Source organism: Ambystoma mexicanum, chromosome 2p (assembly GCF_040938575.1).
Source record: "Ambystoma mexicanum isolate Mex_15411 chromosome 2p, UKY_AmexF1_1, whole genome shotgun sequence".
NCBI lineage: Eukaryota > Metazoa > Chordata > Amphibia > Caudata > Ambystomatidae > Ambystoma > Ambystoma mexicanum.
The window spans coordinates 912,111,424-912,136,666 of NC_090923.1; the positions used below are offsets into that span (position 1 = coordinate 912,111,424).

Sequence of the window (25,243 nt, forward strand, 5' to 3'; positions counted from 1 at the left end):
GAGAAGCCCTCCTCAAGGCGCCTGGGTGTCTAGGTGGGCTAAATGTGATTAACAGCCAGGCTGTGTGAATGGGGGTTTTGTGCATAAAAGGCAGGTCTCTTGGGCTAGCAGTCAGTCGCCTCAGGAACTACAAGGAACCGAAGAGAAGCGGAGAGAACGACGGCTGCTGCAACTACCCCATCCCGGTGAAGCCCTGCTGCAGTCCTGAGCTATCTACCCTTCGACGACTAAGAGGAGATCTAGTCCGGAGTCTTCTTCCCTTGAGCCTGGTGGGGATAACCAGCTCATCTTCTTCAGCCAGAGATCTCTGCCGTGGTCGAAATCGCTGCACACTGCTGTAGTGGTCCGGATAGCCACCTGCTGAGCCTCTCCTGTTTTTAAGGAGCGCATCTTTTATTCGTTGTCGCTGCTGCTGGCTTCATCCCTGTGTGGTGCAGACCCCCTTCAGACGTCCTCCTTCACAACAAAGCTCCAGGAATCGTGGGTCTGCGGGAAACCAACAGGAACAACTGCCAGGGCTCCAGCTGCATCGTGAGAATAAGGTACTGTGTTCTACTCGAGGAAACTGGGTGAATCCCTTTACTTCATCTTCAAGGCTCGTCCTTGTCTTCCCCCCTTCTTATAACTTTTGCTTCCGAACATTAAAATTATTCAAGTACTTTTGGGCTACGCTGAATCGTGAACTGTCTAATGGTGTGAACTTCGGCAACAGGTCTCCGGTGTCACTTAAACCTGGCTCCGACCCTTTGACTTTTGAACTCCTGTTTCTGAGTGTTTCTCGATACTGTCTGCCTAACCGAAATATTGCCTGTGATTTTTGCCTCCAACTCCCTCTGGGTATCAGGTGCTAAGTGTGTTTTTGCCCCGGTAGCATTTCATGTCACGGATACGCGTTTATTGAGTAGACCGAACTGTCAAAACGTGATCGCAACCGTATCCGCGGTAGAGTGTTTTGTTCATAACACTGGTTCATTTAAACACAGGGTACTTACCTTGAGACATACTGTACAAAGTGAATTGGTTAGTTGTAGTGTATTTAACGTGTGGTTTTGTTTAAAGTTTAATAGAAGTGTTGTATTACTGATGGTTTAAAAATAAATGTACTTATATTTTTTTACCTGAAACCTTGAGTCAGTGTTTGCTTGAGTCACAGTAATTGTGGTCCCTTTGTGTAATCTCTGCTACTGTTCATATACTCTTGAGATAAGCCTGGCTGCTCTGCTACTGCTACCACTATAACTTAGTAGTACAAGCTTGTACCAAAGGTAAAACTTGTATTGCCACCTGTGGTCTTAATTGTGTGTAGTGGTCCCTAAGGGCACTGCACAAGATTCTGCCTAACAGAAGGTATTTGGACAGGGAGGAGGTAGATGTAGAGGCGGTATTGGCCCAGGTATGGGGTTTTCCGATCCCGTGGCCCCAGGCGGTTCTGCTGACCCACAATTTGACAATACAAGCACATACCGAAGATGGAGTTCCCCCCTAATTTATGATATTTAGGACAAGATTCTTGCTGAAAGGAAGGACCCTCCACATATGAAGGATTGAATATTTGAATTGGCTGTAAATATCCGATGATCTTACTGTCTGATGTGTTCTCAAGTCCACCACAGACACGATCAAATGTGCTGTCTGCTATTATGGACACAGCAGAGATCACGCTCATCAAGTTAAATCTACGGTTATAGAATGGGATAGTACATGTGCTTGAAAGTAGAACTGTTATATTGTTAAAAGGGACAGTATCAGCCATTTTAGTGACTCGAGGTCACTGCTGGGCCTGGGAATCCTAGTCATCAATAAATAGGTTATCACAATCTTGTTTAGCAATGTACATAAATAGACATAAAACTAGCATAAACAAAACTAATGTATATCTATGACATCTCACAGCAAATAAAAAGTTAGCCATTTTGTAAGTCCATGTTGGATGAATTGGATCCATAGAGAATTGTTGCTGTTGTCCTGTTTAGGCACGAAATGGGTGTTCCTATGATTTCTGAATCTATATTCAATGTTTAGGTGGTCAGGCATATCTGTGGGCACAGTGTCTTCATGTTGATGTAGTTTTTCACTTTCCACGATTGTCAAGGTACATATTGTGATCTGTTGTCCATGTCTGTCAGAACATGCACGTCAGCAAGCCACAGGCAATATTAAATCCGAGATACATGTAAATTAGTGCTTTACAAATATGCAGATGTATTTTTAGCATGTGTATTCATCAGCCGATTGCTTCAGGGATTGAAATTGAGATTTCATAAGAAGGAGCTAAAAGCAGCTCCTCGGTATCCAGCATTAACCAGTGACCAGGAGCTACGACTGGGGTACCAGTAGCTATACATAGCGTTCCGCGAATTGGAACTTCAACATAAGATGAAACCCTATCACTTTGTCAATTATTTATGGCCCCTTGTGCTTTAAATGTCATATCTATATGTCCTAATGTTTAGTTATAAATTGCCCCAAATGTGCAGAGTTAAATTCACATAGCTGTGTTTGTTCAGCATCCATTGGCCTGGGATGCCAAAAGTAGCTCCTGGTAGCTGTTGGTGTGAAGCTAACCACGCTCTTCTAGTCCACAAGCAGGAGCTAAATAGCTCCCAGCTCCCCTCAATTTCGAACCCTGTTGCTTGCTTGGTTTTTATTTTAACAATGAGGTTATATAGAGTGTGATCTATATTGATTGTTTTCAGGGTTCATTGTTGCAGATGAAGCACGCGCAGAAGTGAAAAATATATGATTAAGTGTTCCAAGTGTGGGAAAATATAAAGAAAATCGGTCATTCTGCAAATTGAACATATTCTGTACAAAACATTACACTTCTACATCAGTTATCTCGCCCTTGTTCTTGCTTTATTTCTCGAAACTTGAGCATTAAGGCTAAGTGAGCATATGCAGTCAGAGCCTCTGGTTTGGACAGTTTGCATATTTGATTTCTGAGGAGCGCTGACGACATGTACCCCACACTGAACATTATGTCTCAACTTGATAAAGGAAATGTATGACAATGATGCTGTATGATGAACAAAATGTCTCTATCACTTCTATAGCCAGAAGACCTCTTAAGTAGGTAGAGAGTTAGATGTTATGGACATGAGTTGTAAGTTTAGTGGAAAGTCGATAAGACTTCCAAGCTTGTCTTTCATGTCCTCTCTTTGCTTTGAAAATCAGACCTTAAAGCCCATTGAGCCCACCTAAGACATCCTTTCAACCCTCTCCTCGACACCACAGCATATACCAACATCGGAGTCTCCCTTGGCCACCCATCCACATACCATCTCTCACCCGTCACACCAGATGAGGTTACCAGACAAGTCGGATCCATGAAGGCTTCATCCAAACAGGTGGACCCCTACCCCTGCAAAACCATTAAAGGCAATATCGACTCCCTCGCCCCAGCCTTGGGTGATCTCTGCAATCTCTCCAACTCCACTGGAATTTTCTCAACTGCCCTTAAGCACTCCCTTGTGCACCCTATGCTAAAAAAAAAAAAAACCTCTGCTGACCCCTCCATTCTGGCATACATCAATCCTTTCCTGTGAAAACTCCTGGAAAAACTGGCTATCTCTCAGTGGACCCTCCACACTGAATCTATTGGTTGCCTCCATGACCATCAATCTTGCGTTAGAGCATCCAGAGGCACGGAAACTGCTCTTCTGAACACCTGTGAAGACCTGCTCTCAACTCTTGACATAACACCCCATCTATCCTCATTCTCCTGGACCTCTCCTCTGCCTTTAACACGGTTAACCACAACATCCTGACCGCACGTCTCTGTGACACCACATTTGCCTCAGGGCCCTACACACCATTCAACACACTTAGAAATTAACCCAAGAGAGTGGGTCTCTCTGCACTTACCCCAGTCTCAACCGACTGGGTGCACTTGATCCTCCTCTCCCTGTTACCCTCTGTTCACTTGATCGATCCGTACGCACCATGCCTGAAGATAGTCTGTCTGTTTCTCCCTTGTCTTCACCCCTAATTGCACTGTTAAATTGCAGAATCGCCGTCAGGCCCGTTTGCCATATCCCATATTGTTAAATGTTTTTATGCGCACTTACTCTGCCTGCACAGATTATTATCGTCTCAGATTTTCAAGGGCTCTGAGCGACTGTTGCTTTTTCCTCCAGTGTTCCTACCCTCCATGAGCGCTTTGAAACACTTGCACATGTATAGGCGCTTCATAAATAAACAATACAATACAATGTACACCTAAACAAGAAGAATAACAGGAGTAATGATACTTCTCTATCCCCTCTGTACGACACTACATGGAAAGAAACTAGATGATACATCTTGTGATGAATCTCCAGATGGCGTCACTTCTCCCCTATGGGGAACCCCTTTACATGAGGCCAGGCCGCTCCCTGAAAGTCACCTTGTGGGTGGTACTCAGCGGGTGGATCTCATGGGAAGGGAAACCTCCTGTGGGATTGGGGACAACCTGGAGAGAAAATGGTATCCCCACCACTCACCGGGCCTTAGCACACCTTCCTACAACCCTAACATATCCATGTGCTATTTCACTTTACTATGTTGGGAAGTACTTGGACAAGGAAGAGTGTAGGCTCTGTAAGGGAAGAATTCCCCACTTCACTAGAGAGTAGAAGGACAAAGAAGAATAAGAATTACCTAAGTGGAGACCCCTTTCCCATTACAGTGGCGAAGAAGAAAGCTGCGGAGGAGAACCAGGAAACAGAGCAGGGAGAAGGACAATCCGGCCCTATTTCCCCAGAAGAACCACTAACCAGAGCGCTGGCAGGCCAAGATTCCTAAGGGGCCCATCACCGGAGGAAAGCGGGAGAGAAGCCATGCGATCCGGGACGTAAGGAAAACTGCAGAATCGCCACAAACGAAAGTCCAGAGCAACCTCGGGAGACCAGAGGACAGTCGCATAAGCCCCAGAGAGAACGGAACCCATGCACACCACAATCTAAGGTAAGCGAGTTGACAATGGGGCAGTGGGGAACCAAAGAGACTGTGGCAAGATCTAGGGGACCCAAGAGAAAGAGAGGAGAGTATTTTGTGTGTCTACCATAGGGGCAAGGCATGGCAAGAAAATACATTTGGGGGAGAGGGGGGTGGGAGAGCGTCATCCCCTTAACACTGTAAAGATACGAGGCTGGTTTAATACGCCTTGCTGGAAACCCGACCCAAGGAGCCTTTTGAGACTTGATGTGTATGCTTTGAGAAGAACATTTTATTTGCAACACTCAGAGCTGAACTTTTGACTGTCGTCCAAATGAAGGGAGCCATTCTTCTGGACCAAGAAGATCACCCCTCTTCCTTATTTAAGTTTATACTGTATAGGCTGGAAATAGATTTTGGACACAGGACGGACGACTCTTTGCTTTAGACTGACAGTTTCCTAAGTATTAGTTGAGGCAGGGAAGCACCCATCAGGACTAGGGTCAGATAGGGGTTTCTCTTATTGGCTCACTAATAAAAGTCCATAGCCAAAAGCATGCCACCTGTGCGTCGGTCTCCTACAATCTCCAAACAAGACTTGATGGAATTTGGGCAAAAACCTTTTCCCCTGGTGATGCAAGAAGCTGGAGAAAAGCTAGGGGAAAGGGAATAATTTCCTCTGGCACAGTGAGAAGCCTGAACAAGGCCAGGGGAAGAAGAGCATACCCCCTGGTGCTGAAAATACATTACATCTGGTGTTGAGCAATAGGCACCACATAGAAGGAAGTCTGAACAAGATTCAGGAAAGGAGAGTCATATCCCACTGGGTGAGAAGCCAAACACCTGGAGAGGGGAAGACACCCTGCAGGGATCCAACAGTAAAATCAGTAATCAAAGTCAATAAGGAATTCTGATGTTTTGGAACTTTGAGAAGAACCAAGAACTGGTGATCCTCTTTAAGAATTTACTTGGAACTTTGTTTTCACCTTGGAAAAGGATTGTAAACTGAGGAAGGGAGTAATTTCATTGGAATCAGAGTCTGCTCTCCAGAAGAAGAGAGCCATTCTTCTGCACCAAGAAGACTCACCAACCTTTTAGTTTAATTATAAGGGGGTCGTGGCTTGCAGCCAATGGAGTAGGTCGGCAGCACCACCTACGGAGGGAACTCTGACGAAAATTGGTGAAAGCGTGGCGGAATACCGCTGGAGGGCCCAGCCGAGAGACATTGAGCAGTGCTGCGACTGGGGGAAGAGCTGCAAGGCGAGACAGCGCAGTCTGCCGACGGCGCCATTCTCAAACATTGCGGCCACAGAGACGAACTGAAGGCGGATACGGCGTGGAAGCTTGGAAGCCGTGTGGTGCCAGAGACATCTAAAAAGCTGCGGCAGGCCAGAGGAGGAGACTGTTGCTGGGGACTAGTCAAGGCTCCAGTACAGAAGAGAATGGTTCCCCGACTGTCAGAGCACCCGGACCAGTGAGAAGGAGGAGCGCTGCCAGACCCCAAAGGGCACCGGGGACCCACATCGCATTACAGGCAACTGCATGCTGCATCGGCAGTGGCCCTGGCTCGCTCAGAGGGGAGACCGGAGAGCGGGGAAATACGCAGGCTTGCCCGGGCAGCCGTGATGTGCGCAAAATTAATGTAGCCCTGGAGCGAGGATTATTACTGAGGTGATCCTGTCGCCATGATTCGAAGTGCGCTCCGGTATCCCCACGAGACGGGGACCGGATCTGTGCTCTGGATGTAGAGACCCGGGCCACGGGGTGAAACACATCTACACTGCCACACAGGTTGAAGCTGAGTGGAGGAGCCAGAGCTTCTTCCATACCACTGCTGGAGCAGCGCCCTGCAGTCGACGACCGAGCCTCATATTTCATATTTATGAGGTAGGCCAGAATCTCCCACAACAAGCTCCTTATCCGGGCTCACTAAAGTACCCAGAGCTGTACAAATGTGTACAGAGAGGTAAAAATGTCATTACGCTATCTATCTCTGCACCGCCATCCTTGTGCCACATCAAAGTATTGAAACCGAAGCACAATGATGGTAGGAAGTCTCCACAACACACGAACCTCGGGACCCCCTTCCAAGATGGCCGATTGTGAATGCAATATTGCACTCACAGCTCTACTTCCTTTGCAGGTCACATCAATGATTCCATTGGCCCTTCCTGCGTACATCTAAGCCAATCCGGCGCCGGGTGGCGTAAACCAGCCCTCACCGGAAAGGCCCGAATGGCATAACGACTGTCCTGAGACTGTCCAGAGCCCAGGGCCAGATCCCCTGCCAGTCCTCCACTAGAGGTAATACGATCTACTTATCACAGCCTTACCATAACGAGCCAGTGACTAACTTTCACCTTCACTTGTGGCACATCCCACGTTGCCAATGTATTTGCGCTAATGACTCCATTTTCTGCATGCTTCTATGTTTACACATTTACAATGATACGCTGTCTTTTAACTAATCAATTTCGCTAACTAGTGCCTACAATTTATTTTCGGCACAATATCTACGCTGTTCACACCGTACTGCATTCTTTGTAGCACATCAGACCTGGAGCGCACATTTAACGACTGTTTGAATGCTAAATCCTCGTAGCCTGTATCTCCTACCTGCATAAATGCATCCTTACCAATGCCTGTATCCTGTATCATGCCCGAATGAATATACATCTTTGCCGAAGGTTCTAACACTGCATACTATATGTGCCACCTATGGAAATTGCGCACGGCACATAACCTCTGTCGAATCTGTTAACCCAAGAGAATAGACTTCGTCATTCCAAACTAGGCCCTTTATATCTTTCGAGCTCACAGACAATAGAATTTACTTGCAGATTTTGCCTGTATATATGGACCTTTGAAAATAGGGCCCTGCTACTTAACTGCGATCACTACGATTAAACATTAATTGTGGATTTTGCTGTATTTTTGGAATTTCGAATCTAGGTGCGCCTACAACCTAAATTCAAGCAACTGTTTAATTGAACTTGCTGTTAACACGCCTTGTGGTTTGCCAATCTATTTGACCTAACACACTTAGATCCTACACTCCTCCCTCTTACTTACCCACTGCAGGTCACACCTATACACCATGTACCCAGTATTGGCCAATTTAGCACACCTGTGCACCTTACTCACACTAGTGTTATTCTATACAATGTCTTCGTTATGTGGAATAACAGACACCTTCAACAACTATATACTGCCTCCTAAACCACTTAACCACCAGCATAACTCACCTTACCAAACTACACCTTGTAACATAGCATTTAGAAATGCTAGACTACGGGCACGACTACCTAGAATATTTGATCCACTTATCAGATATGAGACCAACACCTTCCAAACTAAAACGGTCTACAAACCTACACCTAAATCCAATTACTATAACTGTAATAGCCACAATAACCCACAGGTAAAAAGGAGTAGAACTCTTAGCCGCCCAGCAGCTCCAATAAGCACTACCCCACCTCTTCCAGTTAAGCCTATACCCAAAATGAAAGGTGCCCTAATAAAAGCAAGATTGTTAGTCGCCCATGCCATAGAAATATCTGAAGTCATCTCTACTGAAGATTACAACTTCCTAGCTATCACAGAATCTTGGCTCCACGAGGCATCAGGCCCAGCACTGTCCTTAGCCGTTCCGAACGACGATACCATCCTCAGAGTTGATAGATGTGAAGCCTGAGGCGGTGGCCTAGCCATTATTGCCAAAACTAAGCTCTGTATGAGAATATCTCCTTCACGTGACGTTGAATCATGCAAAATTTTGTCAATTAAAATACCCACAACCAACTCCCAAACGCTGAACATCCACCTTATATATAGACCCCCTGGTCCTATTAAGACCTTCACAGAAGACCTATCCACAATTCTTTCAGAAAACCTAAAAGATACGTCCCAAACACTACTGCTTGGTGACTTCAATATAGGTTTCAATGACACCAATGACCGACAAGCTACCACAGCAACTAACATTCAAACAGAACTAGGCTTCACCCAAAGAGTGAATGAGCCAACTTACAACAAAGGGAGAATTCTAGATTGGGTCGCCGATCATAACTGCAATATCCCTACCTCTACTATTTCACCCCACATTTGGACAGACCACTTCCTGATATACTTTACATTAGCTATCAAAACTCCCACCTCAGAGCAACATCTTGCCCCACCTATACTCATCAGAAACAAAAAAAACATGACAGTAGACAAACTACTCCCCGGTAACTTGCCAACCCTCAACGCCTTACCTGATAACCGGGATCCTAGCCTCCTAGTTGAAGAATACAACAAAGTCATGAACAAAACTCTTGATAGCATTGCCCCACTAAAACTCAGAAATAGTAAACCTAAAAGCCACCTGAACAATTGGTTCACCCCCCACCTAAAAAACCTCAGACTAGAAAAAAGAAAACGTGAAAATACTTGGAAACTTTTTCCAGAAAATAAATTGAAATTAATCAACACCTCATCTCAATATAAGAAAGAGATCCTCTCGGCCAAACAAGAGGCCTACAACAATAGAATCACACAAGCGAACTCTAGCATGAAAGAGCGGTTCTCCATATTAAAAGAACTTGTAAACCCCATAACAGCTCAGGATAACTGTGTCAAAGATAAAACATGGTGTTCTGATATCCAGCATGCACTAGCAAACAAAGTCCTAAACCGCCAAAAGAAAATCGAATTAAAGAAAGAGTTACTAACCACTACTACACTTCCCAACACTACATCACCTACTAAAACTAAACCCTTTACTCAATTTCACTTTTCTAAAGTTTCCACGATAGAGGTTGAGAAAGTCATTCTTGGACTCCAACCTAACTGTAAAGGTGATCTATGCCCAGCACAACAGATCAAAGACCCCGCCAGGGATCTACCATCATTTATCACTAGGCTGATCAATGCTTCCTTCACTACCGGCACAATTCCTAGTAACCTTAAGGAATCCTGGGTACTCCCACTCCTCAAAAAGCAAACCTTAGACCCAGCTACCTACTAATTATAGATAGATTACAACCGTACAATTTTTGCTGAAGATTTTAGACAAGGTGGCATATATCCAAATCCAGAATTTCCTAGACCTTAACCAGCTATTAGGCTCTCGTCAATCCGGCTTCCGTCCCTTACATGGCACCGAAACCGCACTTATTGATCTTAAAACCCAAATAGATAAATTAAGAGACAATGGAAAACCAGCATTACTTCTATTAGACTTATCGGCGGCATTCGACCTAGTGCATCACAAAGTCTTATGTAGCCACTTGGATTCAGCTGCCCACTTCTCCAGTGAGGCAATAGCGTGGATCCAATCATTCCTTAGTGACCATAGTATAAGGGTCACCAAAACTATATAATATATTTACCAAACCTCTGTTTGATGACTTGGACCATCTGGGTATCGCCTACACTAATTATGCAGACGATACCCAGATCCTCCTCCCAATCACCGGGGACTATAGCAAGGACCTAGCAATGCTGAAAAGAATCTAAAGCATCATTCAGGCATGGATGGCCACCCACGGCCTCTGCCTGAACGATGACAAAACAGAGCTTCTCACCCTGGGTACTACACCCCTTCTCAACAGACTGGGTGCGAACTACTCATCCTTCATTATTGATGAGAACCTTATTCAAGTCGCCAAGGAAGTAAAAACGTTAGGTCTCTACTTTATCATTTACCAAACAGGTAAACACCTTAGCCTCCTCTACAGCATATACATGCAAACTAATTAGAGCGGGCAAACAATTCCTATCCCCTACAGTTGCATGACATTAGCTAGAGCTCTGATCATATCCAAACTAGATTACTGCAATGCCCTTTACATTGCAGCGACCAAATCTACTATCAACAAAATACAGATACTGCAAAATAATGCTCTTAGAGCCGCACTGAACATCTCTAAGAGAGAACATATCTTCGAGACAAGAAGGAAGCATAAATGGCTGTCCACTTATGAGAAAATCAGACTTAAGACTGCTTCCCTCACCTACAAATGTCTAAACAACAAGGCCCCACGATATCTAGCATATAGATTCTCTAGAACAGCATCCACCAGACTGACGAGACTAGCAAACACCAATTTTTTTTTTTTTTTTTTATTATTATTTGTTTTAGCTGGTAAACCAACTTTTCAAATATTTACACTCATTATCATTTTTGTAGTTACATTTCCATACTTACAACATTAAAAGAAAGTCAATCATTCTTTGTACCTCATTACATGTCATTACAGGGCAGCATAAAACAGTAAAATATGTGATATTATGACTACCAAATAGCCTTTTACTTCACATGGGTGCAAACACTCTTCGTATCAGGGAATATTTGATCAAGAAATTGCACAATTGCAAGCTGTATTGTTAATCTTGGATTAGAAAATAAAAGATTCCATAACTGTCTGTGACTAGTACCACTCTGGACCGACACTTTGTTTCCAAAGCATTTTGCTCTTATGTTATATAGGGCACCAATCGCCTCCAGGTACCCCGATTCAAACTCTCCACTATTGGAGGCTCCAACTGTGGAACAAGCTACCCTCCACATTGAGAATGGAACAATCCTTCACCAAATTTAGGCAAAACTTGATCTGATGGCTAATAGAGATGGCCGACAAATGAATACACAAACCTGATCCTGCTTGTATATAAATACTGATCCTGTATATAACTGTTATTACAATATTGTTAATTGTTAGCTTGTTGGCTTGTTAATCACATGTCTCTGTTGATACCATGTAACCTTGTTACCTTTGCACTAAGCTGTACGACTTCTTACTTTCTTGCGCCCTTATACCCTCGGGTCTGGTGCGCACAATAAACACTAAACAAACAAACACTGCTTTACAGCCCACAAGGCCATGGTTGGCAGCACAGCATCATGGGACCAGTCCTAAATTCAGTAGCTGGATGCGAGATTATTCATCATCTGGATGTGAAATGCCAGGTGAATAGAAAAAGATTCCAAAGAGATCGACCGGAGACTAGCACAAGTCTGCAACAGTGAAGGAGGAGATGTGCCCCAAAAACATTTGTTGGCACAAATAACCTGCTCCTGCGAGTGAAGTATCTTCTCATTTATTCACAGAAGCAGCACAGAGGAGGGTCCTGCAGCCCTCCATCCTGGTTCTTTAGACATAGGTTTGCCCTCATGTTGGCCATATATGTTCTGCCGCTGGCCCTGATTGGGATCAGTAACTCCCCATCATACCTTGCCTACTGGAACAGACTGTTTGATTGGACAAGATGACTTTACTGGGATACACGGGACACCACAAAACCCACATCCTACCTTAATGCAGCACTGGTACAGAGGACACTGCCAGCACATGGAGGCCTGGAGCCGGTAGAACGGCTTGAAGCTCTGAAACCTTTCTCTAACACTCAAATGGTTGTCTGTTTAATTAACAAGCATTCCAATGAGTAGGGAAGGATTGGAGTAAGCCAGGCAAATGCTTTAATTGCTGCTCTATTGACTTTCTGCCTTCGTAGAGCAGGGACTTCTTTCTGCGTGGCCTCCTGGGTTCTGAAATCCACACGCAGAGGATAGTAGGCATCTCCTACACAAAGGGACCTGGACCACAGGAAGCAACACGACTGGGGATCCCCGGGCTATGAGGAATCTGCACGATTAAAAGACCGGATGAGCGTATTGTGCACAAGGGCCATGGCTGCATGGTAAAAACTAAAGGCAGCCCTTGGGATCGCAATGCAAAGTGAGATTGCACAGAAGTGGCATACCAATTGAGACAGTGGCAGTACAGGCAGCAACATTCCGTTAACCCTCCTAGCCGCAGTCACAGGCCCGAGGACAGTAGCCATACCTGGTGCAGGATCAGGAAATGCCCAAGACAACAGCCCAAGTGTTCACATGGTGTGCTGGATACTACTGGGGGCACGGCTTTAAGGCTGCCAAAGCATATGGGGCCATAATAGCGACAGTGGAGGTATGGTGAACCCCTACAACTGATACTGAGTGCCTACTGAGGCTCCTCGTGTTTGTAACAACTAACACACGGATATCCATGCCCAGTTACCCAAAGCAGTGGCTGAGGGTGGAAAGCGGATGAGACCGAGCACCAGGAACTCAGCAGGCTCGATGCCTCCCAAGTCACCTAAGCTGAAACCAAGTTAACCTATGTTATACAGGTTTGCCAGGGCCAAGCAACAGTTCCCTGGAAGCGATATGGAACGAGCACAGGTGAAAGGTTGTGAGACTATGGAGCTGCATAACCAGGTGATGGAGGCAATAGCAGACTTAAAAGCCTCCTTGGGCACGCAGATTGCAGCAGTGCAAGTTATGTCGGCCTGTTGCGTCAGGATGTCTGAAACTTGGCGGATCGCACTGCCACCCTAGAGACCTAAACGCAGGAAAGCACAGAATCGCTCCATGAGATGCGGGTGAATGTCCACATTTTGCCACAGAAGGTCAGCCTCCTGGAAAACAGAGAGGAAAGAGGCAGAAGCGCGCGCCAGGAGGAATAATATACGCATAGTTGGCTTGCCGGAGGGGGAGGAGGGCGCTGACCCTACGTCTTATATTGAGAATATGCTACTTCAGGAGATTGGGCCTGGAATACAATTGAGAGGGCATACAGAGCACCGACCATAGGCCCCCCCCACCAGGAGCCCCTCTGAGGCCGATGATCGCTAAGGTCCTGAATTATAAGGATACAGAGAAAATATTGGCATACTCCAAACAGGGGGGCGAATTGAAAAGGGCTTCAAGAGACTTGGCGGTCTACGCCGACTACACCTTCCAGGTACAAAAAAACAGAGCACAATTCACAGCAACCAAGTCAAGGCTCCAAGCGGCAGGCCTGAAGTATATGTCGATTTACCCTGCGCGACTCAAAATCATACATAAAAACAAGTCCTGTTCTTTGACCTCCCAGAGGAAGCACAGGCATGGATGGATAGGGAGAAGATATGCCCTGGCTGCAAAAAGGGAGATGACGCTGATGAGACGTAAAGGAAGCTCTACGCAACCAGTGGCCAGGAGCATCTAGGATAACTAGACTGGTTTGAGGCACTGGCCTCAAGGCACACCATCTCTAAAGGGACACTAAGGAAGAGGTTCTCTCGCCAAAAGTAGCATTCTCCTTGGAACAAACTTTTTGCGCTGGCTGTCTTGGTTCCTCTTTTGTACATGGTGGGGCTTAAACAATGTACATCATGATGGGGAAGATCGTACTCGCAGCTGCGGCCACCACACCTCCCCCACACTCCCACAAGTTCTTCTTCCTTCTATGGGCACTTGTTTTTGTGACTATCCATTGTGCACTAGCCTCAAGCAGGTCGGCTAGGGGTGAATGCGAGAAGTGGACATGCCTGAACAACGGGAACGCAGCTGGGCATTTGTTTATTGTTGGGGATGCTCGGACCGTTTTTCCGGGGAGGGGTTTGACTGCACATAGGTTAAGTGAGATTAGAAGCCCATCACCTTTGATTGGAATACCTCATGAGAAGAAAGCAGAAATGGGTGTTAAGTGGGGGCAGATAAGCCTGGAAGAAGGGGAGAACATCCAATCGCTGGATCTGTGAATGTCCTCACATGCAATGTGAGGGTTCTGAATGCCTATGTGAAAAGGAACAGGGTCTACTCGTATCTCAGAAGATGCAAAGTGGGCAAAGTCATGCTGCAAGAGACACACCTCACGGCTGAGAAGCAAACACTGGTAACAAGGAAATGGGGGGCCGGGTTCTGGGTTCCACATACTCTGCTTATGCGCATGGAGTCCCGATATGGATTGCACCCTCAGTACCCTTTAGGGTCACCCATTTTAAAACAGATAATGAGGGTAGGATGGTGGTAGTACAGGGCCTTCTCGAACAGGTGGATACATGTCTAGTCAATACTTATGCCCTCAACAACAAAGTGGCTACATTTTTCCAAACTCTATATCCCAGATTGGGTCCTTACAGGACCAGTAACATAAAATGGGGAGTGAGTTTAATTGTACACAAACCCTCTGCTGGACAGATCAGACACGAAATATATTAGACCGGCCCTGATTGCCAAGACCTTGCAAAACTTCTAGACTTCTTCGTCCTAGTGGATGCCCGGAGAGCTCTACATATGGACACCAAGCATTACTTGTACTACTCAGCACCACATGAGGTGCACACAAGTATAGATTACTTTTTTTTATAGGATGTGAACTAGCTCCCCTCATCACGAATACGCAATACAAAGGCAGAGTCTTGTCGGACTATGTGCCGCTTAGCCTGCAGTGGCAGTATGTGCCCCCTAGAGCACAGATCCCTACATGGCGGCTAAGAAGTGAGTCACTGCAAGACCCCCCATTCCAGAATGACATCAAAGACAGTATCATTGATTTTGCTTTGCATAACAAGGGAAGTGTCCCTAGTGCAGGGACCTTTTGGGAGGCACTGAAGGTAGTGAGTAGAGGAACGGCCATAGCAGGATCCAACGGTATCCAGGCAAGCATAAGCAGAGATTTGTCCTCTGCTGAGGAAAGCTTGAGGCAATTAGAACAATCCCAAGAGCGGCTACCAGACAAGAATGCGAAGATCTCTGCACTAAAACAAAAGTGCATGGACGGCTGGGAAAGGGTGTGAAAACACAGTTTTGCAAGATATACTGAGACGCAAGATGTGGAGGGAGATAAACCAGGTCGGCTGCTGGCATGCCTGTATAAAAAAAAGGAAAGAAATAAAATTAAAAAAAATAGGAGGATAAACAGGGGCCCATAAACTCTATATACACGAAACAAAGAGTTTTGTGTCATACCAAGAAGGGCGTCAATGACGCGTTTCTGGAATTGTGCCAGTATCTTTATCGGGAGAGATCCCGGACTCCAAAGGCCCATGTAGAGGACGTGCTAAATCAGATTGCACTTCTGTGGCTAAGCCAGGAGGCGCACGATAGCTTAGAAGCACCCATCTCCCTAAAAGATATACTAAGCATGATCGGAACCCCCTGCCGACAGGGAAGACACTGGGATCAGATGGGTTCCCTAGCGATTTCTGTAAGGAATACACCCAGGAATTGGCCCCCTACTTGCTTTGCACCTTTAACGATTCGTATGAGATGGGGGTTCTCGCACCGAGTTTGAGGGAATCCATCATCATACCACTTAAGCCTCCTGAGGAGCGTAGCTCTTACAGGCCCCTGTCCATGCTCAATCAAGACAGTAAGATACTCACATCAATCAAAATTATAAAGGGTATCTGGTAGTAAGCTATGGTACTGCAGGTATATATGCAATAAACAAAACAGAAATGGACCAATAGATCGAGGATGACAAAGTATTCTTCAATCAAATCTTCATACAGAATTTTATTTTTATCATTAGGTACAAACAATGTTAAAAGACAACAGTTTTTATATATATATATATATATATTTTTTTTTTTTTTTTTAACACTTGCACAATCAATTTTCCCACCGCTCATACGCATTCATCGAGCCAAACACAGATCTCTCTCTTTCTAAATCAAAACCTGTTATCAAAGTGTCCGGGGTAGGATCGGCTGCCAGCCAATCCAAACCTAACACAAAGTTCTAACACCTTTTCATTAGTACAAGTGTGACTATTCCGAGAATTCCACAGATGGTATATAAAAAATGTCGACAAGCTGTTGGTAGACACAATAGCTCACACTCCAAACATCAGTCAATTTTTAAGTCTGCATGGGACTACGCCCATTTCGCTTGCACTTACTCCACAAGTTGTATAATGGAGATGAAGGCTCACCCCAGCCATTGTTGAAGCAAGAGACATTCGATACCAAGCTACTGTCCTGACGAAGGTCGCCACAACAAAAGGGTTACATTTGTAAAGCCCGAAACATACTACTGAAACACGTGTCAGCTTTTTTGTATACTATCTGTGGAATTCACAGAATAGTCACACTTGTACTAATGAAAAGGTGTTCGAACTTTGAGTTAGAAGGTTTTTTGGAGAGGCACATGTAGATCAATACCAGGTTTTGATTTAGAAAGAGAGAGATCTGTGTTTCACTGTATGAATGCGTATGAGCGGTGGGAAAATTGATTGTGAGAGTGTTAATATATATATGAAAACTGTTGTCTTAACTTTGTGATAAAAGATTGTTTGTACCTGATAAAAATAAAATTCTGTATGAAGATTTGATTGAAGAATACTTTGTCATCATCAATCTATTGGTCCATTTCTGTTTTGTTTAGATAGTCACATCAATACTTGCAAAATCGGATGGCACGCTGCTGTATATTCAGAATCCTGAAGATAATCTGGAATTATTACTGGAAGCAATGGCACTCTTCGCAAAATTATCAGGGATCACAATTGGCATGGACAAATCGGCCTTGTTTCGCCTAGCGGGGCTGCGCAGGTTACAAGCTGGGGTGTTGCCCGCACATGCTCTACGATGGGAAGTGACCACGTGTAGGTATCTGGGAGTTAATATGTACCATGACCCTGCGGTGGAGCATGCACAGAACACGCTGAGGGCCTTGTAGCGCATTAGGAGCTCTACGAAGTTCTGGGCTAAACTGCCCCTTTCACCGATCAGAAGGGCAGCCCAGGTTGCTGCTCTTTTTTGTAAATGTCCCGTTCTACATACCTAAATCTTTTTTTTAAACTTTAGATACTATTTGTAGAGGGTTTCTGTGGCAAAGTGGGAGGAATCAAATAGCGTTATCACTATTGCACAAGCTGGATGCTGAGGGTGGCATCAAGGTTCTGCAGTTTGAGCTATACTATGTGGCGGGGCAGGTACAGTTTGTAGTGGACTGGCTGGCAGGCGATCCTACCCCAGACACTTTAATGCTGCAGCCAATAGGGTTGTGTCATTAACTGAAAGAATTGGTGCGGATCAGGAAACCTTGGGGAGGCCACTGGCCACACTTGGGGCCTCATTACAACCTTGGTGCTAAGTGCACCAACTTTACCACCATGGTGTAAACTCCGTTTACACCATGGTGGATGGCGGATTTACCGCCCCATTCCAAGGTGAGTGGGGCGGTAAATCCCCATTTCCCATTTTCCCTTCCCCATTCCCATTTTTGCCCCATAGGGCATAATGGGAGTGGGGAAGGCGCTAATTACGCCGCCGTAAATTACGGCGGCGTAATTAGCACCATGGCAGGTTAGCGCCATGGATTTTAACGCCTGCTAAAAGCAGGCGTTAAAATCAGAATCAGGAGTTAAGGGTTAACGGTGGCGTTAACCCTTAACGCCCGAGTTGTAATGAGGCCCTTGGTGTCTCTAGGGGTGAAAATGTGGGACAGAGCTTTGGCGGTAATTGGGCTCACATATCCAATTTCAGTGCAAATTCTGCTGGCCTTGGTGATAGCAATCTCAACACAAAGCAGGAGGAGTGTGCGCATTAGATTGATAACTTGCGGGGTGGCAACTATAGGGGACCTATTACAGGATTTGACTTTTATACCCTTTTCAGAGTTGACTGGACGCACTGGATGGACTACATAAAGGCCAATATCTGTTTTATAGCACAATCAAGAGGGAGATAGTACGGAGATGGCCTGCATATAGTGAACTGATGGGAAACATGCTGTGGTGGATGTTCTATATGACATAGCAGAAGGGGGGGGCACAGTATATCGCGGATATATGATCTCTTACTGACTAATGGGCCTCCCTCCCCTGTAGAGATACGGGGTTAATGGGAGGTAGACTAGGAGCAGAGTTTACAGATACAATGGGAGCAGGTGCTGGCATACCATAAACGAGTGGCAAGGACCGCAAGACTACAGCTCATACGGCTGCTGGTGACACATAGGGTATACATTACCACTCAAAGGATCTCACAGTTCCCAGGCGCTGTAAAACAAGTGTGACCTAGGTGCAAGCCAGGAGATGCAGGACTGTTACATATGTTTTGGGCATGCCCTTTAGTGGGGCTATATTGGCAAAGAGTGGCGAGCAGACTGCATAGAGGGAGGTTGAACCTGGATGTGCTTTCCCTGCAGGCATATTTGCTGGGCCACTTTCCACGTCCCAAGGGCACCAAACATGTCCATAAAATGAAAGATTTAGAGTGTATCCTCGCCAAACACAGAATAGCCATGGCCTGGAAATCCCCTTATGGCCCGGCGGCAGAGGGACCTGAAGCAATGGGCAATGGTGGAAACAGTGGCATGGAAGAGGGTGGTAGCGGGCATTCAAGGTGAGGTCACAGCGGCTATTGCAGCATGGGAGACCTTGGTACATTCTCTGTTTGTGGCGGAAGATATAGAAAGATGGAGGCGGATTAAGTCGGACAGTTGAATGAGGAGTTTCATACGTTGGATGGTTATTTTAATACTTTCTTGGTAGATACCATACGAGTGTTTTAGGCAACGGGGGGGAGGGGTAGGAGTTGGGAGAAACATGTAAGAAATGTTAAATGTGACAGACATTGATATTGTTGAGTGACATGTTGTTTGGAATATGTAAAACCAATCAAATATAATGTTTTTTAAAAAATGTAAGGGAAAGAAATAGGCCTCTGACAGAGGACTGTGGACTTTTTGTTTTCTGGACATCCTCCTTAGTGTTTTTGGTTGAGGCAATGAAACCCCTCTTAAAAGATAAGGAAGGTTCAGGTTCGTGTTTTGTCTTTATTTTTCTAACCTATAAAAGTCTATAGCCAAAAGAATTACACCTGTGTGTCCGTCTCCTCCTTCCACACCCTTACACTCTCCAGCGGAGAACCCCATAATCTGTGACTAAGTATCAGTAGTTTGGAATTTCTTTCAAAACTGTTCAATACATACTGTAAATTGTTGAAATGTAATACGGAACATGGAATTGAAAAAGTTGAATTGCTTAAACTGAAAAAATCTAAGTTGGTATTCATTAAATCAAATGGTTGATGTTTGTGAAAGAGGATGTAAACAAAAATTGAAGCACCGTTTTTGTATTTATCACTTAGATAGGAAAATGTGCACTCACCCTACCCATTGGCTCTTACGAAAGGATGTGCTGATTTTATGTGGCGAACTTGGGGCGAGTGAGTAGTAACTTCCAAATTTAAATGTTTTCCCCAGAACCCAATACACGTAGATGGGTCACTTTTCCTCAAAGTGGACAGAGACAGACGAGCAATAACCAGAAGTTAGCAGACGTCATCATTATTTCCAGAAGACGAAATGCAACGGCTCAGACTAGTAAAAGTTTACCAGAAAGGGAATTACAGATTTATAAATTATGGCTGGACAATTTCATGAATAATGCGATGGCACTTATTAGTCAGACAACCAGTAAATAATTGCATGAAAGGAGATGTGGTTCAGATAATCCAACAATATAGTACAGTCAAGAAAAGAAGGAACCCAATGACTGAAAAGGCCATCACTCAGAAGATCCGGACAATTCTGAAAACCCAGAGCAAGGTGGAGCTAGAGCTGCACCTGATCAAGAAAACATTATGTATAAAGTAAAGAATACAATCTTTTTCGACTTTCTAGAATGGTGTCTATTGTGATCACTTGGAAAACGTTGCAATAGATGCACAACTCTCCAAAGCGAAACCTCTACGATTCATGAAGGAGAGTGTCTTTACCTCAAGGCCTACGTAACTATACAGTCTTGTGTCAAATAAACATGCTCCGAAAGAGAGCCATGGACCCAAAAATAAAGCACTACCTGCATGAAGCAGACTTCCAAAAAACGATGTAGTCTCCTTCCCAACATATATGGCAGTAATGACCTTCCGACTGGTATCTGAGCAATACATCACTAATAATTCCATATATGCAACTGCATGACTTATTGAAATGACTAAGAAAATACGATTATAGAAGACACCAACCCCGACTTACCGACCTAGTTTTGCCTCTACAGGCCCTCATGTTCTTCCAACACGCTACCTATCTGGAGGGAAAAGCTCTTGTAAAAGACGTCAGGGCTTAGTCTGACTTTAAAATCCAGAACAGAAAAAAACCACACTCCCAGTATCTAGAAATATATTTCACCACACAACAGATTTATATAAATAATACTTCTAAAATTCAATAATGAACCGAAAGTCCTCTCTTGGTGGAAAGCCTAATCCAACACAACATTTCACTTCAGTACCTGCTTACCACTCCACCCCCCCCCCCGCCAAATTATACACAATATTGAATGGTTCCTGTAATATTGTCTTCCCAGCTTTCAACGCCCTTGAATAATGCGGAGACCATATGATGTTTAGCACATAGATGCTTTAGAGATTGGAAGGTGTGCTACAATCCACCAATCATCAAATGCCTCTGACATTTAAAACTACCTTGCACAGGTGGACGCATGGATGAAAAAAAACAAAATAAACTCAACCCTAGCAAAACAGAGCTGATGCTCTGTAATCCTATGGATGCCAACTCCACCACAACCCCTTGGCCTGACATGACGGGCCCCACCTCAAACCTGTTAAGAAATCTTGGAACGAAAATGGACAACATCCTCGCTGCTCTTGATCCACAGGTCATAGCCATCCTCAGAAGCTGTTTCTCCAAGCTGCACATGGGACGTTGCATCTTAACTTACTTAACATTCACCCACAGGGCCATTGCATAATACTATCAAAACTGGCAAGACTACTCCTCAGAATGAAGCGATTTGAACATATCACGCCACATTACGTACTCTCCACTGGCTTCCCATAAAAAAAGGGTTAATTTAAAAAACGTGTGCATCACCCATACCACAGATGAGACCCCTCTTCCTTCATAAGTAAATGTCAACACTACACTCCTTCCAGAACACTTTGGTCCATCAATGCGGCACCAGTACTTGCCCCCAGCTCCAACAAGAAACTGCAAGGAGGATTCTCCTTTTCAGTCTGGCCACAAAACTTTAGAATACCCTACCCTAACATCTCCACCTGGAGGAAAACCACCTGACTTTCAGGAAACAGCTCAAGACTTGGCCTTTTAAACAACCACTTTGAATAATAACAACCAACTAAAAACTGCACAAGAAACTTGGACTAATTTACAGCCAGCATTCCCCGAAACTCTTGGCACTACCATCTGTGGGGACCAAGCTGACTCACAAACTCTCCTGTGCGGCACTGGTTTTCACCTTTAATCTCAGTTAAAACTACCACCAAGAGCCAGGAAGTGACAACAACAGCATCACTCCCACTCCCCACCACCTCGTCCTGCAAGCAACTTACTACTGGCTACTAAAATCTTGAATCCTACACTTCCCACACTCCTACAGACGACCTCCTAGGTCCAGTGTACTTAACATATTCAGAACCTATCCATCTTCTTTCAACAACCATGCTGTTCATTTTTGCACTCCGCAATCTAAGTGCTGCCCATATGGCTAACCAGTCCAGTTGTACCAACCACAGAGAGCGTTATATCAAAACATTGGTAAAGGGTACTTCCGACCTGCATCCATCGACAATAAAAGGTGTCTGCAACTGCCTTCACGCTATACGAATAACACAACCTGCCCTCCTTTCTTTTTTTACAGAGCCACGCAGAGTAAGTATATAAGAGCACTTTATATTACGAAACAGAAATATACATTTTAATGTCAACTGCTCTTTACCCCTTTTAAAATGTGTACTGCCAACAATAACTATTGTAAGATCCACTTACCACTACCATGTCCGGTTAAGAACTGGCTACTGGCTTTTTTTCTCTAAATGGCATATCTAGTTCCTTGGGGTATTGTTGCAGGCCTATCAAGCATCTTTATGTTTGGCAGTCTCTTACAGCAGTTCTGTATGTTAACATCAGGAGACCCCAATAAACTCTACTCTTTCAGGGTCGCACTAGATACCACACCCTTTTCAGATGTATAAACCTAGTAAATTGCAGTAGTGATTACACGCACAAACCAGATACACATGCAGCTTGTTAATTCGAACCCTCATACTTGCACTCACGAAAAGCATTGCCCTCCTAACCGCTAGAAAGCCAATATCAGAGCCCTAGCCCGCAGTGCAGTGGTCACTGCTTACCCCCGTTTATACTTGATCTAACAGTCCACATCAGCGAAGTCTATTCACAGCGACATGTTTATCACTTACAACCCATAAGACAGTCACCACTTAAAGACAATCTGCATCAAAGCCAAAGCAGCGTATCCTGACATAAAACTATCAGGCACGGTGCTGTGTAGTGGAATCACAGGTTTATAGAGCATCAAAGGCCAGTGGACAAATTGCACTTTGAAACTGAATCAAGGTCAACTGTGCCCTATATCAAACACAACAGTCCTTATGGGTGAGACAAAATCTGATATGCAAATGGAAAGTTCTCCTGTGTGAAGGGTGCAGTGAGCTAAAACGTGGTGGTAGACCCTCCTGATTGGAAGAAATTCCATAGAACAGGCCGGGTATTTAACCCATGTTAGTTCTCAGTATAGGGGCTCCCAGACTCCTTTTTAACAACACAACAGTGTATGTCCTGTTAAAGGAGCTATTATCAGGCCAAAAGGTACTTCGGGAGAGCTTACAGCAACACCGGGTGTCGGGGATCATGGGTCGATCTACCATCTGAAGAAGGAATATTCAAGTGAAGGTGATCCTCCAGCGAGTAGCAAAGCAGGTACAGGGAAGAGCAGCTGTGTTGCGCCAATTCTCCCAGGACAGAGAAACATCCACCCCACACGGAACTCGAAGTTCCGTAAACATACACACAAATGAGGCGATACTCACAGGAGCTTCTCACGACCCGGGCCTGCCGCGCTCCTCCGCCTCAGCGTTCCAAGTCCCGGTCCTACTCCCGCTTCCTGGCCGCGGTACACAGTCAGGGAGGACCCAACGGACTGGAAGGCCATTCCCCGCCCCACAAAGCCACAGCGCTTCGGTCATTGGTGGCCTCGTCACCAAGGGCGACTGAAGCCGCTAGCTTGCTGATTGGGCAGAGCGTAACATTGTACGGCTAAAAATGATGGACGAACTGTGCCCGCTACTGCAACAGGATTCCGGAAGTGTTATGAATGCGGATGAACACGAGTTGCATGATTTTAAAACTTGACAGCCCCCCCATCCCGCGCCACCTTCGTCGCGCATTCATATGAATCCAGTGGCAATGTCAATATTTTCCAGAAAAAGCAAACAAAATAATAACAAGCATTAAACAACGATCGAAGAATACAATTTAAATGGAATAATGTTGTGAAGGTGTCCTGGCTGCACCCTTGTTGCCTGTCTCCCCTGTTGGGAGGCATGGTATCGCCCAGTGTGGTTGTCTTGGTCACGTGGGGAACCACGTGACCAGGTTAATAAAGAGAGCGAGCCGTTTCCGACTCGTCAATCAGACCAACGAGACTCCGTGGTGTGTTTGTGCTAGCACCATACACCACGTGTGCTGGGCCCAAGGATAGGGCCCCTGCCGGGCAACGCCGTCCCTGTGTGTTCCCCTGGCCCGGTGAGTCAGGGCCAGGGTGGCGACCCTGGCCTGGGTGCCCCCAAACCGGGGCCGCCCCCAAACCGGGACCGCGGTAAGCCGGTTGCCACCCGGCCATGTGAGGACCTCCGGAGTCCCCGGAGCGGGTGGGATGAACCCCCACCCCTGAGTCTGGCGTGAGGGCTGCACCAGTGTCTCCTGGTCGGGTGACACCTGACCCGAGTATGGGGCTGCCGGTGTAACGTCGAAATCTGCTCAGCCGTCGAAAAATGCTTAGGGTGCTACTGCGCATGCGCTGTGTTGGTGAGCATGCGCAGTAACGACTTGCAGGAAAGCATTTTTCGACGGGCAATTTCGCCCAAGATAGCGCATTGATAGCCCATTTTCCGACGTTACACGGGCCTGTTAAGAGATCTCCCTCCCTCCCAGGGAGATGCAGAGTGAGAGGGAGGCAAATCCGAGGGGAAGCGAACTGGCAGATAGCCGGAGGAAGCTGGTTCACCGCCTATGTTTACACTCTGCAGAGGCGATGCCGTTTGATCCCCTCCCTTTTCCCCTTCAGCTGACAGGTAGGAAAAGGAGCACCTGAGGGTGGGGGAGTGGTTATGCAGAGCATTCGGGTGCTTTTAAACTCGAGTCCCGTTCTGGTTTGTTGTCCCCCCAGCCCCCTGCCAGTGTCGCCTTGTCCCCCTGCCAGTGTCTCCCTGTCCCCCCTTCCCCCTGCCAGTGTCTCCCTGTCCCCCCTGCCAGTGTCTCCCTGTCCCCCCTTCCAGTGTCTCCCTGACCCCCTTAGTCCTGTTCTGGTTTGTTGTCCCCCCTGCCAGTGTCGCCTTGTCCCCCTGCCAGTGTCTCCCTGTCCCCCCTTCCCCCTGCCAGTGTCTCCCTGTCCCCCCTTCCCCCTGCCAGTGTCTCCCTGTCCCCCCTTCCCCCTGCCAGTGTCTCCCTGTCCCCCCTTCCCCCTGCCAGTGTCGCCCTGTCCCCCCTTCCCCCTGCCAGTGTCTCCCTGTCCCCCTTCACCCT

The 25,243-nt window shown here is 45.9% G+C and overlaps 1 protein-coding gene across 1 annotated transcript in view; it reads right to left on the minus strand.

Annotated features, from left to right (window-relative positions):
- CCDC61 (coiled-coil domain containing 61) overlaps window positions 1–23,815 on the minus strand; it is a 434,011-nt gene extending 410,196 nt beyond the window's left edge. Inside the window, exon 1 of the mRNA XM_069644625.1 lies at window positions 23,530–23,815. The gene's annotated coding sequence lies outside the window, so the exon portion shown is untranslated. The remainder of the gene's footprint in view (window positions 1–23,529) is intronic.
- Between the last annotated feature and the right edge of the window lie 1,428 nt (window positions 23,816–25,243).